Genomic DNA, 16,809 nt, shown 5'->3' with positions numbered 1-16,809 from the left:
TATCGAAGTTAAAAATGTTTGTATCGTGACAATCATGGGGCAAAAAAATGACTTTTCAGTAGTTTTTTTTTTTTTTTTGCTTTTACATTTACAGCCTTCATTCCTCTTCCCTGTGGCCTACACATTCCTTAAAGGAACCTTTCCTTAAATTTTTTGCTTTTTTTTTTTTTTTTTTAACAACTTTTTCTTTTTTTGAAACCCTCATTGCTCACTCATCCTTGTACCTAAGACATGCTTTAACCATTGGTGACTTTTTTCTTAACAGATTAGCTTGCAGAGCACCTCACCAAGCTTCTTTCCTCTGCTTTAAGTACTGGTCTCCACCTGTAAAGGAGTCTCTTCCTCCAAGTGCACTTTGATAACCCTCCCTCCATCCATCCATCCACTAAAGACCACTTGCTTATTCTTCTTCTCATCATAGATTAGCCACCATTGCAAAGTAATAAGGTGTGATGGACAGCTCTGATGTTTTCTTCCAGCTCAAGACAAGGCAAGCTCGGCTCTTAGCAAAATACATAACAGTGTGGTCCATGCTGAAGCAGGGTGAAGAATACTCTGGAGCTATTGGGTGGGGATAGCCTTTAACTTCATCCCAGGCTTTATTGTACCGGTTTATTTCTGCTGTTTCTGTTTTAAGTGCTGAAATAAACTGGATGTGCTGCCACTTTTAACTAATATTGTCTTTTGCAAACATTGTATTTTACTTTAGTTTTTTGTTTTTTTTTTAACACCTGATCTTTCATATCTTAACAAATTACAGACAACCGACTTACTGTTACAGCCACTCTTTGGAACAAGCACATTCTTTAATAGAAGTGCCACTTGTCATATTCTTCATATTAATATTGAAATGCCCCTTCCCATTTTCTTGGAACAAAAACACTCTGACTGTTCACTATGCAGAAATCAAACAGGTTTACAGCAAAAACACTCAAAGAAAAAGTAACTCAATCAGTAATTATTTACAACCCTTTGATAGTTACGGCCACAGGAGAAGCTGTCTCCCAAGTCCTTTTTTTCCCATTACTCACAATAGGCTAGTAGTCTGATATTTTAAAAAAAGAAGACAGCGTGTAAAATACTACACCTTATGAAAATAACATCAATATTGCACTTAAAATAGAAAAGTATAAAGATACATTTTTGTGACCATTATTTCATATGATTCCCTTTCATCAGAGAAAAATCACCATAACACGGGACAACAGTGCCTTAAGTTCCTTGATGACCACTGATAAGAGAGAGAGTTAAAAAGCTAGCTCAGATCAAAAGACACACTACTGTATTGTGACAGCACTTTGAGTATTCTAAACAACTATGGTTACTACACTGCAAAAAATACACTACCACAACAGTAAACTTGCATGTTCTACTCCAACTGGTTATGCTACAATCTTGTTTATAGTAGTCTTTGAAGTAAACAAATCCAAGAATTCAAATTCTCAATACCTCAACAAATTTAAATATTTATTTAAAAAAGAAATAATGGAAAGATTAAAGGAGTAAATTCATAGTAAACCACTTAGTGTTATGACTTCAATTTATTCATTATAGGTAAAATGAAAATATCTGAACAAAACTTATAAATACTTTATATAAATTACTGATTTGGAATGAAATGTGGCATATGGCATATAGATTATTCTGGTACCTACAATTTTTTAGGTATGTTTAAGATGCTATGTACCACTTCTGTGGGTATGAATGGGGCTCCTCTGTGATGTACCTCTGTCACAGTTATTTAAAAAATAAGGTGAAGTATTATTAAGCATTTTCCAGAAACTAGCGGGTCAACTAGAGCTATTTTGGCCAGTATTATGGAATGCTTTGAGTGCATACATTGGTGCTCATCTTTTGTACCATGTCAGTAACATTACACTTTTTATAAGAACACTATATCCCTGAACATTGCCATTACAGCTTTAATTGTCAGATCGCTTTGTAAAACATTGCCATTTTACAGATCACTACTGCTTATGAAAAATACACTGTTGCATATGATTTTAGTCTTGCCACTGGAATAGTAGAAAAATATATCACTATTTAAACAATAACTTCCTATTAAAAATAATGATTTATGAATAATCACTTCTTTGTGTTACTGCACCAGGTGCAACCATATTACACTTCAAGTACTAATGTAAATATTTTGCCTACATTTAGAAACTCAGTAAGCGAATGCAGCTATCATCATGATAGTACTTCTACAGTATGCCGGTTTTGTTTTCAACATTTCATTTGATGTTCACTTTTATTCTGTTAAAAAGTTAAACTGAAGTAGCTCTAAAATTATTCAGACTTGCTTGTAAAAGTGACATCGTGACCCCAAAAAAAGTGTCATTTCGCTAAAGTGTGCCTGAAACTTGCTCATGAACACAAAGGCTCAAAGCAAACTACCAAGCAAATTTGTCAGTTTAAAAAAGCTTTTTAAATTTCAAAAGGATTGTGGACTTGGGAGTAATTCACATTTCCAATATATGTGAAGAGCAAAAATTTATTAACTTTTTAGGATAAAGACTTAAATCAATAATTACAGTTAAAAAAAGGGACCTTGTGTCTAAAGACAGACAGAGACAGTAAGAGACAGATGTCTGATGCAAGTGCTGCAATAGCCTTGGTGGGGGAGATGCCAGGAAGCAGCATGTGCTTTGTCTCCAAGAAGGCCATTATTAAAGGGTACCTGTATGGGGAAGATAAAGAGTTGCACCCTGTCTTATCCGTAGGGCTTTTCCTTTTTAATGCAAATGAATGCCACAGGGACACCAGGGGCTGCTAGTGGGAGTTCTACCCTATGGCTCTGGATCAGAAATCAACCTAAAATAAGATTTAAAGGTAACAACAGGCTATTAGCCCTTTGAGTCCTGGGTCAGGAGTAGATTCGACAAACGCAATGACAGGAGAGAGAGAGAGAGAGAGGGATGCAAAAAGCCGAGTATTTTGGTGTAGTACTATAGTGGCCAAGTAGGTGAGACACTCCAGCCGAAAGACAGGACTCTGTTAGTTAAGACCTGGGAGCACCAGGTTTTATTGTTTTGCAATTGCTCATTTGTTCTTTTCATCCTCCCTGTAGTCATTCCTACTATGATTTTGTTTTTATAGGTATAATTTATGATGGTACCCTTGAGCACAAAACCAAACAATAACCATGGATGGAGGTCAGCCTCCCTAAGAGCCAATTCATACACATACTTGAACTCACCCCTATTAGGGCATTGTTGCACTGCAAATTAAACATTTTGGTTGGGGTCATATGGAAAAGAATCCTTGAAAGAACTCTTTTTTTTTTTGGGAAAAAAGGAAAGATTTTAGAGATATTTCATAAAGCACTTTAATATAACACACCATTACAAGGCATTTTATTAAGCACAGAAGAAAACAACATAACAATGTAAAGAAATAAGAATACAAGTGCAGTTATTTTCCAAAGCAGTACCTTCGGCTATTTAGAAAATATGTAAGTCTAATCTTGCCTCCAATATAAATGTTTTTAAAAGGTTAAATTAGTAAAACCCACCTTCTTCTTGTATCGTACATGCATGCTTTTGTTGAATACACCACTTTTCTCAACATGGTTATAAAATAAACCTCTGATAGGGCCAATCAAAATTATAATACAAAGAGACACATTTTGAAAGACTGAAATATGTCATTACACAATTTCCTATTCTTTGCTTGCTCTTACAAAATGGACATAACTCATGACTTTCTTCTGACTGATCAAAATAATGTACTACGTACCTGGTTTTGTTTGGTTATTTTTTTTGTATTCAAACATAGTCAGATCTTCCCTTAATAGTTAAATATATTCTCTAAATGCCTGAAAGCATTAATTTTCAAAACCAAAGTCAGTATAAAGTATGTCACTGCCAAAGGATCCCAATGATTGCTTTCTAATTATTATTTCCAAACATTTACATTACAAGTGGCATTAGGCCTCTTAAAGCTGATCAAGATTACTGTATTTGATGTGCTAATGATGTAGTGTAGTAAAATCAGGACGAGGTTATTGCTAGATAGTCTAATTTTATCCAAGATAACTCTAGATACTTTGAGAGTATTTGGGACGATCATAAATCCAGTTATATACTATATAATATAATCCACTATATAATAAATAAGAAAATATCTTTGCCATGAAACGTTTTAATTTAGAAAATTCCCACATGATATGCACTAACAAGACCGGAGACTTTGCCAAAACATAAACTCTGACCAAAAATATAATTTTATTTATTTATGAATATTAAAATAAAGTTTTACATAGGCCGCTACGATGTTCAGAAACAAACCAGAATATCTATTAACGTTTTTGTGTTAAAAAAAAATCCAAAATTGTTTATGCCTATCCATCCATCCATTTTCTAACCCGCTGAATCCGAATACAGGGTCACGGGGGTCTGCTGGAGCCAATCCCAGCCAACACAGGGCACAATCCCGAAACCAAAAAATCTAATTTTAGCATTCATGACTGCACAATTTGGCACTGATATTAATCTAAAAGATGACTACTATAACTTTGCTACACACGTAGATTTTAAAATTTTAAATATAAACATAGCCCACAGCAAGGGAAGATAAAAAACAGTCATGCCGAAGATAATGCTGCATTAAGAAGTACTTCCTGCACATCTGACCAGTAAAGAGAAAATACAAAATATGGATAGGATAATAACAAACATTAATTACTACACTGAACCAACAATGGCAAACCACTGTGACAAGCAAAGCCATTTTGAAACACTTTAATAAACAGCATTTATAATAGGCCATCTTCAAAAACAATTTTCACAGTTCAGATCATTTCATACTTGATTAAATGCATATACCGTACTGCAAAAATAAATAAATAATAATCAAAGGCTACCAATTTAACAACCACGTTGTGGGAAGATGGAAATTGTTGTCAACAACCACAATGTTTTCTAGTTCTTTATTAATGTAAAAGGTGCCCGTTATAGTATCTTAAATGTTATATGGTATAATTTACATGCAGGATGACAAACAGTAAGCTAAATATATTGTTAGAGATGCTGCTGTTCTGGAATGTTATTGCAAACATCAAACATAAACAGTTTTAGAAGACTGTCTTGCTGCCACAGTTGGAGAATCAAACTGGAACCACTGAATATTGTTTAAATATTTTTGCTCAAAGTTAACATGCTTTTGAAAATGGCAAACTAATAACTATGAAACACAGGCATTATGTTCATTCATTCATGAGAATTATTTTTCGAAGTGGTAAAGAATTAATTAAAAAAGTAATCCTGCATTTGCACGGTACAATTGCTTATAGTTTTAAATAAGGCAAAATTTGTGGACCGACGTGAACTAATTTAATTTGCATGCATCTGAAGTCAACATCTGGTGTACATTATTAAATATAATATTGCAAGTACCTAAATTACGGCATGCATTTAATCGTTGCTACAAAAACAAGAACCACCACAATTTTGGTGTTTGACATTATGCTTACTGATCACATAGTAAGTTTAAAATTACTTAGAAAGTTTACAGCTTCTTCCAAGTCTCCATGGTCATGCTGTAACACACAAGGTATCATCTCTGTCTGATAATCAACCTTTACTCCACTCAATGTTATCTGTCAAAAGCAAGTACACTACAGATTATCCAGCCGGCCCGCATGAATTCATCTATGTGAAAATAGGCTATTTAGGGCTAGGTTCCCACCTCCCCGTTCTCCCCGGGATGAAATAACCAGCGTGTTCAACTGTCTTGTATACACTTTAAGACAATAAATCTCTAAATCGTCTTTCTCGTTACCCTTTTGTTGTCACGGCTAGTCACCGAAATGTCCGATAAAGATCGACAGGTCCATTTTGTCAATGAACTGCTTGTTAACTCAAGAAACGTAAAGAACACGCAAACAGTCAGGCCAAGAAAGGGTCAAATCAAAGCCGCCAGACCGCGCACGGAACAGGAGACGTTGTGGTGTTAGGAAAACGCTTGTTTTTACTTTTTCTTTTATTTAAATATTTTTAAAATGCCGTCCACTGTTTTCAGCGAAAAAAACGCTTACCCCGAGCGTGTCAACCCAGTGGACATAATTACAGGGTACCCGTAACTAATGTCAGAAGCAATGACATGTGTAGCTAAGCCTCTTTATTTTTCACCTAATTTTAGTTTCGTCAGAAGCTAACCGTTTACTGCATCTGATCTCACTTACCGTGAAATTCCACAGTTCGCTTTCTTCTATGGGTCGTTTACCTGTAAAACAGAATGAAATTCTCTTCGTTTCATTGCAGACCTCTCCCCCCCTCCCTACTCCTAAACCAGGCTCTCGCACAATACCGAAAGAGACCACTTCCGGGGTTCCCTTCGGCTCTTCCCGGAACCCATCGGAAAAGAACGCTTCGCTTATTGTCGACTATTTTCGGCAAGCCTCGGCATAGGCAACGAACCTTCGTCAAGGAAATGAGTGTTTTTTTAATGCGAACGAAAGGGGGCTAACCGCAAAAAATGACCTATCAAAAACCACGATGTGCCGAAATCTGTCAGACTGTTTCACCATCCGAAAACGAAAGCACGAGACTTGCAACCTTTTTCTGAAAGGCAATAGGACATTTTTCTTCAACAATACTAACCCTAAACATTATTATTAATAATAATAATAATAATAATAATAATAATAATAATAATAATAATACTTTTTTGTTTATATACCATCTGAAAACTCTTCACACAATGGCAATGAAATATCTGCAACACAGTATAACTGGCCGAAAGGAAAACTGATGATACAATTCCCCAGGTTATAACGGAAAACAAAGATGGACTTATATTGCACCCAGTGTGCGGATTTTTTTCATAATTACTTTTATTCACGTTTGAATTCAAGATATTTGTAAGTTTATTTTACATACCATTCAATTTTGAATCTGAAAATACATAACAATACATCTGAATTAGAGACATAGTATGTTTAATTATCTTTCGGCTAGTTACACTTAAAAGTAGAGATGATATCAATTACTTTCTGCAAATTAAAAAATACATTTTAGATGTCTAGAATCACAGTTTAAAATATTTAATTCAAGTACATTGCAGATATAAATTATATCAATGTTTAATTAAAACACATTAAAGATATATTTAATTATTTTTTCAATTTAGCAAGCTGAAATTCAAATTTAACTGGTAAAAACATATTTGAAAAAGTCTGAATTAGCATAAGCCGCTCCAGTTCAGGGTGTTCATAAATAATGTAATGTTTTACTTCATGAGGTAGAAGCACATAATAAACAAGATTAGTTGCATCACATATTTGAAATATTAAATTGTGTGCTTTAAGTAAAATATTTACAGTCTAAATTTTTGCTGTTATAGAAATGTGTCATTTTTCATTGATAGGGCTCTTCTAGAGGGCTAAATTCCCAATAAAGGATCAAAAATCAAAAATAACATCATATTTGTAATCACTAACCTTGAAATACTTATGTTTGAAAATTGTCATTTTTAACTTTCTGGGAATGGCTATTAGAGGGCTAGAACCACCAGTATACAATCAGATATCAAAAATATTAGTATATTCGTGAATAGCAGCCTCAAAATAGCATCGGGCAGCACTCCTTATGCCTATATTACTGATTCCCATTTTTCAAAGTTTTGTGAAAAGAAGTCACTTTGATCATTATAAACTGAACTTCTTGGCCTGGTTGATGTGGTATACCGTACACATCTTCAAGTCCTTCTGATCAATAGACATCTATTGCTTTACTCTTTATCATAAGGAATTAATTTCTTGCACAAAATGTAGTCCAAAATGATCTAAAAAACATTTTTTTAGGGTCTTGAGGATCAAAAATATATGGGGAACCCAAAATGTTCAATATATAACTTGACATCAATATGAGTCAAAGAGTATATCATATGTGAGGGTTTTCTTGTACTTGTAAGAGGACACACTCAGCAAAAACATGATTTCAAAGCATTGTAAATCTTTTTTATGAATGTAATATCTAGAATTTACAGTCAGGTCCATAAGTATTTGGACACAATCCATTTGAAATAAACCAATCATTATGTGATTGAAGTGTAGACTTTCATCTTTAATTTAAGGTATTTACCAAAAATATCATATAAGCCATTTAGGAATGATGGCCATTTTTCTGCATAGTTCCCACCATTTCCAGGGGCTCAAAAGTATATGGACATTTGACTAACAAGCTGTTCCATAGCCAGGTGGGAGCAATTCCCTCATTATTTCATTAAGTATTATGCAGGTAAAAGGTCTAGAATTGATTTCAAGCCTGAAAATTGCATTTGGAAGCTACTACTGTGAACTCTCAATATGAGGTCCAAAAAGCTGCCCATGCAAGTAAAAACAGTTCATCAGTTGAGGAAACAAAACAAATCCTTTAGAGAGATAGCAGAAACAAGAGGAGTGGTCAAATCAACCCTTTGGTACATTCTTAAAAACCTTGCAACACCAGAATGTCTGGAAAGCCACAAAGGACAACTGCTCTGGATGATTGCAGAATTCTGTCCGTGGTGAAGAAAAACCCTTTCACAGTATTTAGCCAAACCAGGAACACTCTCTGGGAGGTAGACCTATCATTGCTAAAGTCTACAATCAAGGGAAGACTTCATGGAAATAAAAGACCTTGTGGTAAATTCTCAGGTAAACATCAAGCATAGCAAAGACAGATTAGACTTTGCTAAAAAAAACATTTTTGGACAAAAGAAACTAGTGAAAAGTCAAGCAAAATGACACCTTTTATTGGCTAATTAAAAACTTTTCACTACATTCATAATGTCTGACACGATACAACACCCTAGTACTACAGACAAAAGAAACTAAAATCAATATATACCAGAATGTTGGAAAGAGAAGAGTATGGAGAAGCGAAGAAATGGTTCATGATACGATGAATACCACATCATCTGTGAAACATGGTGGACTCAGTTTTATGGCATGATCATGCACATCTGCGAATGGAAGTCAGTCACTAGTGTTAAATGATAATATGACTGCAGAAAAAAGCAACAGGATGAATTCTGAAGTATATATTATATTATTGATTATACTAACTGCTCAGGTCCAGCCAAATGCTGCAAAAGTGAAAGGACGACATTCACAGTACAGATGGCAATGAGCCAGAACATACTGCAAAAGCAAACCAAGAGTTTTCAATGCAAAGTAATTAAATATTCTTCGATGGCCAAGTCAATGAACTGACCGCAACCCAATTGGACATGCATTTTACTTGCTGAAGACAAAACTGATGGCAGAGAGTCCAATGAACAAGCAGAAACCGAAGACAGCTGCAGTAAAGGTCTGGAAAAGTATCACTAGGGTGGAAACCCAGCACTTAGAGATGGCCATAGGTTCCAGACTTCAGGCAGTCTTTGACTGTAAAGGATTTTGAACTACATATTGAAATTGATTATTATATTTATGATTATGTTTGTCCATACACTTTTGTACCCCTTAAAATAGGGGGGCAATGTATGAAGCTTTTTTTTAAAAAGCCATTGCAATATTTTTGTTAAACCCCTTGAATTAAAGCTGATAGTGCACACTTCAATCATGTCTTGATTGCTTTGTTTCAAATCCATTGTGGTGGTGTACAAAGACAAAATTATGAAAATTGTGTCACTGTCCAAATACTTATGAACCTGATTGTAAGTATTCAAAATTAATGGCACAGTGGTGTAGGAGTTAGAATTTCTCCCACACGAATCTAGCCTCCAGTATCTAGCCGTTGTCCATGTTGGTTTTAAGTTTTTGTGTGTGTGTATGTGTTATGTGTTTGCTGTGGGAGGAGCGGGGTTCTTCCAAGTACTGTAGTTCTCTTCTCATTGCCCCATAACATGCAGGTTGCACTTATTGGTAATTCCAAACTTGGGCTGTGTGTGACAGTGGGCCATGTAATATTAATAATTACATTTTGATAAGTTAGACTTCAAATTGCCAATGTTTTCATTCTAACCAAATTATTTAGAAACTATTACTTCCATTAATAAAGCACGCTCTGTTCATATCATTTTAATATCTAAGTTTTCTTTCCCTTCTTATTAATTCAGTTACCCATTGCCAGAATCCACTTAATCCAGTTATAGATCACAAGGCACTGGAGTACATCATTGCAGCACCAGTACATGGCACGGACCAACCCTGGATGGGACACCAGTCCTTCAAAAAACACATTAATTCCCACAACCAGTCCCTCTCCCATTGTGCCACGTTAGAGCTGTCAATTAACCTAACCTGCACTTCTCTGGGAATGTTTGGAAAAATAACAGAATATTAAGAACACATGTAGACATGAGGAAAATATATAAGCTTATACATATCTAGTGACTTGGCAATAATTTAATTTTTTTTTCTAAGAAGTGTGAGCACCACACTGTTAGACTGTCCTATTTCTTATCATATCTAATAAACTTATTGGCACAGTAAATGGGGATCAAAGTGGTGCCTAGTTATTTAGTGGTCACCTTGTCCAGGCCTCAGAACCAGGATAAGGAAATTGTTTTTTTTTCTGGATTGCAAATTTAAAAACAGCAATCTTGTCTGTGCATTAATATTAAAAGGTTTTATTCAGTTTAGGTGTCTGAGGAAGCTGTGATATATCCCAGTAGTATTGAATGCAAGACAGCAAAATGATAAAAAAAAATAAAACGTTGGAATAGGACCAAAATTATCAAAGTCATCTCCTTAGTCTCTTAATTGTTTTTCTTATACAGTATATCTTAATACAACAGGAACCATACATTTGATGAATTAACCAAAAGTAAGTGAAGTACAAACTATTTGCTCTGTTATTAGTTACCATTTTATTTGCAATCAATTCTAATGCTGGTTAAGTAAAACAGTACACAAATAGGATTTCAGAACGTTAAAAACTAATTTAATTAAAATGTAGATAAAAAATGAAAAAGGGAATAAATAAAAAACTTGAATCTTTTAAAAAATTTTCATAGAAATAAAACCCACACTACTGGAAATTACAGAGGTTGCAGACTGAATGCTGAAGCAAGCAAAGAAAGAAGGAAAGTGGTTAGAATGAATACCTGAAGGCACTGTACTTCAAACCATCTGAGTCTAAAACCATTGTTCTCAGCAATCTAGCAGACTTTATTTTCCCACACCCAGCATCAGTAAAGTAAACCACAAACCACATCCTAATCAGTTGTGGGCCATAAAATGATTCTTGAATTTTGCTCCATGCCTCTTCGTTCTCAATAAGAAGTTTGTGATTGTCAAATGTCCCCATTTAAAATAGCATTTGTCAAACCTTTATTTTACCTACAATGAAAACATAACTATGATAGCTGAAATTATTAGTCATCCTCTCCTGAACTCATTCTTTTTTCGAACCTGTTTGTCCTGAAAAGAATTGCTGACCTTGTGGTGGTAAAAGGCTGAGTTTATAAGATGTCCCACTTATAAGACATTCTCTCCAGCTCTTCCCAGACCTGGAGAGATTTACAATATAATCTATTCAATATGTCATGCATTCTCATTAAATGACCAAACCATCTCAGCTGGATTCCTTTAGACTGGAAATTCAGCTGTTCTTCTCCAGGATCTTCCTGGATTTTTCTACTCCCCATCTTAGCACAGACATTGAATATTGTAACATCGTGAGGAGATCTAATTTTGGCTGTTGTTAACACAGAAAAGAACTGACATGTACATTGATTAGTAAAATAATACATTTCTGTAAGTGTTTAGCTCCCAATTTGCCTTTACTGACAACTAATGCCTGCAGTACTGCCGCTGACACAAACATGCATTGGTCTCACAACTATTTTAAAATATTTAGTTGGTGATTTTATCCAAAGAAGTTTACAAGATTGATATTCATTGTACAATGCCCTATTTAATGTTTAGGACAAAGACATATTTTGATTTACCCCTCTGCTTCACAGTTTAAAATTACAAATCTAACTATTCAGACGTGATTAAAGTACACAATTCAGACTTTAATTTAAGGGTATTTGCATACATTTCGGTCATACCATGTAGATGCGAGAGAAGAATACACAAGAGCTACCAAATGGCAAATAATAAGAAATGGCAAAAATCAATGATGAATGTAGAATGCAATAATAATATAAGAAACAAGTACAGTATATAATAACCATGCAAACATTTTTAAAGCTAAAAAAATAATTACAAATGTTTATTACTCACAGGAAAGAAGAGGAAATTCCAGGGGTGACAATTATAGTAAAATAGTTACATTGAAGAAATCAAGGCATATAATACCATAGCAACATAAATAATGATAAACATCTATTACTGAAAGTTAAATGTCAGACAGAAAATACAAAGTAAGTCTAAAAATAAAACAAATCAAAAATAGAAAGTAAGGGGAACAAAGCACACATTTCATGTATATACTGTATATGTTGTCACACGTCACACACATGTCACACATGTGGGAGACAATTTCAGAGCTCATCGAAGGGTTTGTGCTGTCTTTAAATGGGTCTCCTCTTCCACTAACCAGAGGTCAGAAGGTTGACAACTTAAGGACTTCTAATGTAAATTTGGGTCGCCTGAACCACCTCTTTCTGCCTGGCTGCTTAAGATCCACCACCACTGCCATATTAAATCAGCCTCACTGTAGACTTGCCTCTGGAAAGATGTTTTGGTCAAAAGTGATCTCTCTTTGCCTTTTGTTACAATGTTAACTCAGAAGAATGTCACGATGGCATGGTGCACTTATGTACAATTTCAAAAGTGCTTAAATTGCTGTCCTTCATTATTTACACATTCTTGTAGTCTACTTGCTACACTAATACTAATACTAATAATAATTATAATACAAAGAAGAAGAAGAGGAAGATGGAGAAGAAAAATAAGATAAATAATACAAATAAATAATACAATCATTAACAAATAAATACTAATATAAGGATAAATTCTGTGTTTCGTGTACTCACAACTGTAAACCTACTTTTACACAACCCTCTACACTGATATATAGTGAGGGATGGTTGGCAGCTTTACCCAGCTGGGATGTCTCCTTTAAGGAAGGACAGGGGGAGATGTCCTCTGAAAGGAGCTATCTCTCCCAAACTACTACTTGGCAGCCCCATTTAGTTGCAATGGCACCTCGAATTCCCACAGGGCTGTATAGGAATTCCTTTTTGTCGGTTAAGCCCTGTTGGGTTCTGTGGATGCCGTTAGGAGGAGCTGCAGAGCCCTACTTTGAACTTCTGCCAAACCTGTGAGTAATTCCAGTCCTCCCTAACAAGCCACCTGTATATTGTAGTGGGGGAACAAAGGGAAAGTGTTTCCTCCTGTGTAAATGAAATGTGTGTTGTGCTGGACTTTTGCCTAGCATCTGTTTGTATCAGGTGTTGGGGAGCTGGTGTGCCCCCTGGTGGCCAGTATATATATATATATATATATATATATATATATATAAACTGCTCAAAAAAATTAAAGGAACACTTTGAAAACACATCAGATCTCAATGGGAAAAAGAAATCCTCCTGGATATCTATACTGATATAGACTGGGTAATGTGTTAGGAACGAAAGGATGCCACATCGTTTGATGGAAATGAAAATTATCAACCTACAGAACCCTGAATTCAAAGACGCCCCAAAAATCAGGGTGAAAAAATTATGTGGCAGGCTAGTCCATTTTGCCAAAATTTAATTGCAGCAACTCAAAATTGTACGCCGCACTTTGTATGACCCCTGTGTTCTTGTATACATGCCTGACAACATCGGTGCATGCTTCTAATGAGATGACAGATGGTGTTGTGGGGGATCTCCTCCCAGATCTGGACCAGGGCATCACTGAGCTCCTGGACAGTCTGTGGTGCAACTTGGTGGCATTGGATGGACCAAAACATAATGTCCCAGAGGTGTTCTATTGGATTTAGGTCAGGAAAGTGTGGTGGGCTGTCAATGGTATCAATTCCTTCATCCTCCAGGAACTGCCTGCATATTCTCACCACATGAGGCCAGGAATTGTCGTGCACCAGGAGCCACTGTACCAGCATAGGGTCTGACAATGGGTCCAAGGATTTCATCCTGATACCTAATGGCAGCCAAGGTGCCTTTGTCAAGCCTGTAGCGGTCTGTGTGACCCTCCATGGATATGCCTCCCCAGACAATCATTAACCCACCACCAAACTGCTCATGCTGAATGATGTTACAGGCAGCATAATGTTCTCCATGGCTTCGCCAGACCCTTTCACTTCTGTCACGTGCTCAGGGTGAGAATGCTCTCATCTGTAAAAAGCACAGGGCACCAGTGGTGCATCTGCCAATTCTGGTATTCTATGGCGAATGCCAATCGAGCTGCATGCTGCTGGGCAGTGAGCTCAGGGCCCATTAGAGGACATGGGGCCCTTGGGTCACCCTCATGAAGTCTTCCTGGTTGTTTGGTCAGAGACATTCACACCAGTGGCCTGCTGGAGGTCATTTTGTAGGGCTCTGGCAGTGCTCATCCTGTTCTTCCTTGCCCAAAGGAGCAGATACTGGTCCTGCTGATGGATTATTGACCTTCTATGGCCCTCTCCAGCTCTCCTAGAGTAACTGCTTGTCTCCTAGAATCTCCTCCATGCCCTTGAGACTGTGCAGGGAGACACAGCAAACCTTCTGGCAATGACACGTATTGATGTGCCATCCTGGAGAAGTTGGACTACCTGTGCAACCTCTGTAGGGTCCAGGTATCGCCACATGCTACCAGTAGTGATACTGACTGTAGCCAAATGCAAAACTAGTGAAGAAACAGTCAGAAAAGATGAGGAGGGAAAAATGCCAGTGGCCTCCACCTGTTAAACCATTCCTGTTTTGGGGGTCATCTCATTGTTGCCCTCTAGTGCATCTGTTGTTAATTTCATTAACACCACAGCAGCTGAAACTGATTAACAACCCCCTCTGCTACTTAACTGACCAGATTAATATCCCATAAGTTTCATTGACTTTATGCTATACTTTGATTAAAAAGTGTTCCTTTAATTCTTTTGAGCAGTATATATATATATATATATATATATATATATATATATATATATATATATATATATATATATATAAAAGAAAATCATGAGACAAGACTATTACCAAGAGATTTTTTCAAGTCCTGCAAGACAAGACTATTGCCATACATACTATTGTCCCGCCCTCCTCTCAACCATTGTTCAACCACGCCCATGGTCCTTTCACCTATCATTCATGTGAATGCTTTTGTCAGACACAGTTCCTGCTCTCTCACTTTAAGTTCACAATGAAAGACTTATTATGCCCAAATCTTATTGAAGAATTTAATTCCAAAGTGTTATCAACAGAAAAAATGAGTACATGCAATCCTAGCACCGAGAAATGATGAAGTCATACGAATTAACATGAAAATTGTTAATCAGTTATCCAGCAAATTGGTTAAATGTGTATCAATAGACTATGCTGAAACAGTTGTTGGTGGTGGTGCAAAAGATGAAAACATCAACTTATAATATCCCGTAGAATATCTACAACCATTAACACCATCTGGTTTTCCACCAGCCGAATTACTGTTGAAAGAAGGATGTATCATAATGTTATTGTGTAATTAATGTCTGAGAAATGGGCTATGCAATAAGACAAGATTTGTTGTTTTCAAAATTGGTCAAACAATTCTGACATGTAAAATTTCAGCAGGCAACAAGAATGGTAATGTAGTACATCTTCTGTGGATAGCATTAGACACCAAATGAGATCTTGATATGCCATTCATATTAAAAAGTTTAAAGTTTCCCGTTAGAATAGCTTTTGCTATGACAATTAACAAATCACATGGACAAACATTCGAAAAAGTCAGTTCACTTGACAAGCAGTTATACGTTGCGTTGTCACAATTTAAGTCCAAACACGGAATCAACATTCAATGCAATATTGATGAAAAGTTAATTCAAAAAATTGTTTTTACTGAAGTTTTACCGTAAAAGTGTAAGTTTAAAAAGTATTTGCATATTACATTCAAAGCCAAACTTAACAAAAACGTATAACACAACGAATACCTCTAATGCAACATGAAACATAATTTTCTTTCAATTTATTACATTTTACTATTTTTTACTATGGTTAATTACTTGCTGTAATGTAAAACAGTTAGTTCTATTATGCATATGTAACAAGTCCCATCAAAATAACAATCTGTTTAAATTGTACATCCGCTTCCCCACATGTGAGAGTTAGATCCGTGAAGTAGGTAGCGCATAGTGCCTGCCCAGGGGTTGTTGAGCGAAGCAAGCATATATATTGTAATGGGCGGCTGGAACCCTTACCCGGGGGAGAGAGTATTTTCTATTTTCAGGACACTTTTTCCCCCGGGCCAATAGAGGGTAGCCCCCTTGGTTTCCAGCAGGGCCATGTGTCATGAGCATGGGAGCTCAACCCTGTTAGAACTGGTGGCCACCGCCAGGGGGTGCATGGACCTTTATAGGGCCATATTTGGCTACACTTCTGCCACACCCAGATTGAAGAAGCTTGTTGGGCACCTGGAGTCTTTCTGAATGCTCTATAAAAAGGGGGCCAGTCCCCACCATTCTAGAGCTGGAGTTGGGAGAAAGAGGACAAAGCCTGAGGAGGAGTGGAGGGAGAAGGACTGGTGGCAAGAAGAGACCGAAGGGTATTGTGTTGACTGGTATTTTGGGCACTTTAAACTGTAAATAAACATGTGTAGTGTGGCAAAAACTGTTGGCTTCACACTATATATATATATATATATATATTGTATATTGTCACAAAAATGACACAAATCCATCAAGAAGGTTTGGGGCAGCCACCCATATAATTGGTTTGCTGGCTGCAAAGATTCAAATAAATGAAAGCACTGAT

The 16,809-nt window shown here is 36.2% G+C and overlaps 1 protein-coding gene across 1 annotated transcript in view; it reads right to left on the bottom strand.

The window, feature by feature from the left end:
- Positions 1-6,318, bottom strand: part of zdhhc7 (zinc finger DHHC-type palmitoyltransferase 7) — a 107,834-nt gene extending 101,516 nt beyond the window's left edge. Inside the window, exon 1 of the mRNA XM_039763412.1 lies at positions 6,185-6,318. The gene's annotated coding sequence lies outside the window, so the exon portion shown is untranslated. The remainder of the gene's footprint in view (positions 1-6,184) is intronic.
- Positions 6,319-16,809: the final 10,491 nt, after the last annotated feature.

Source organism: Polypterus senegalus, chromosome 9, assembly GCF_016835505.1.
Source record: "Polypterus senegalus isolate Bchr_013 chromosome 9, ASM1683550v1, whole genome shotgun sequence".
NCBI classification, from domain to species: Eukaryota; Metazoa; Chordata; class Cladistia; order Polypteriformes; family Polypteridae; genus Polypterus; species Polypterus senegalus.
Note: the sequence above shows the minus strand (reverse complement) of the source record. Positions and strands in the feature narration are given on the sequence as shown.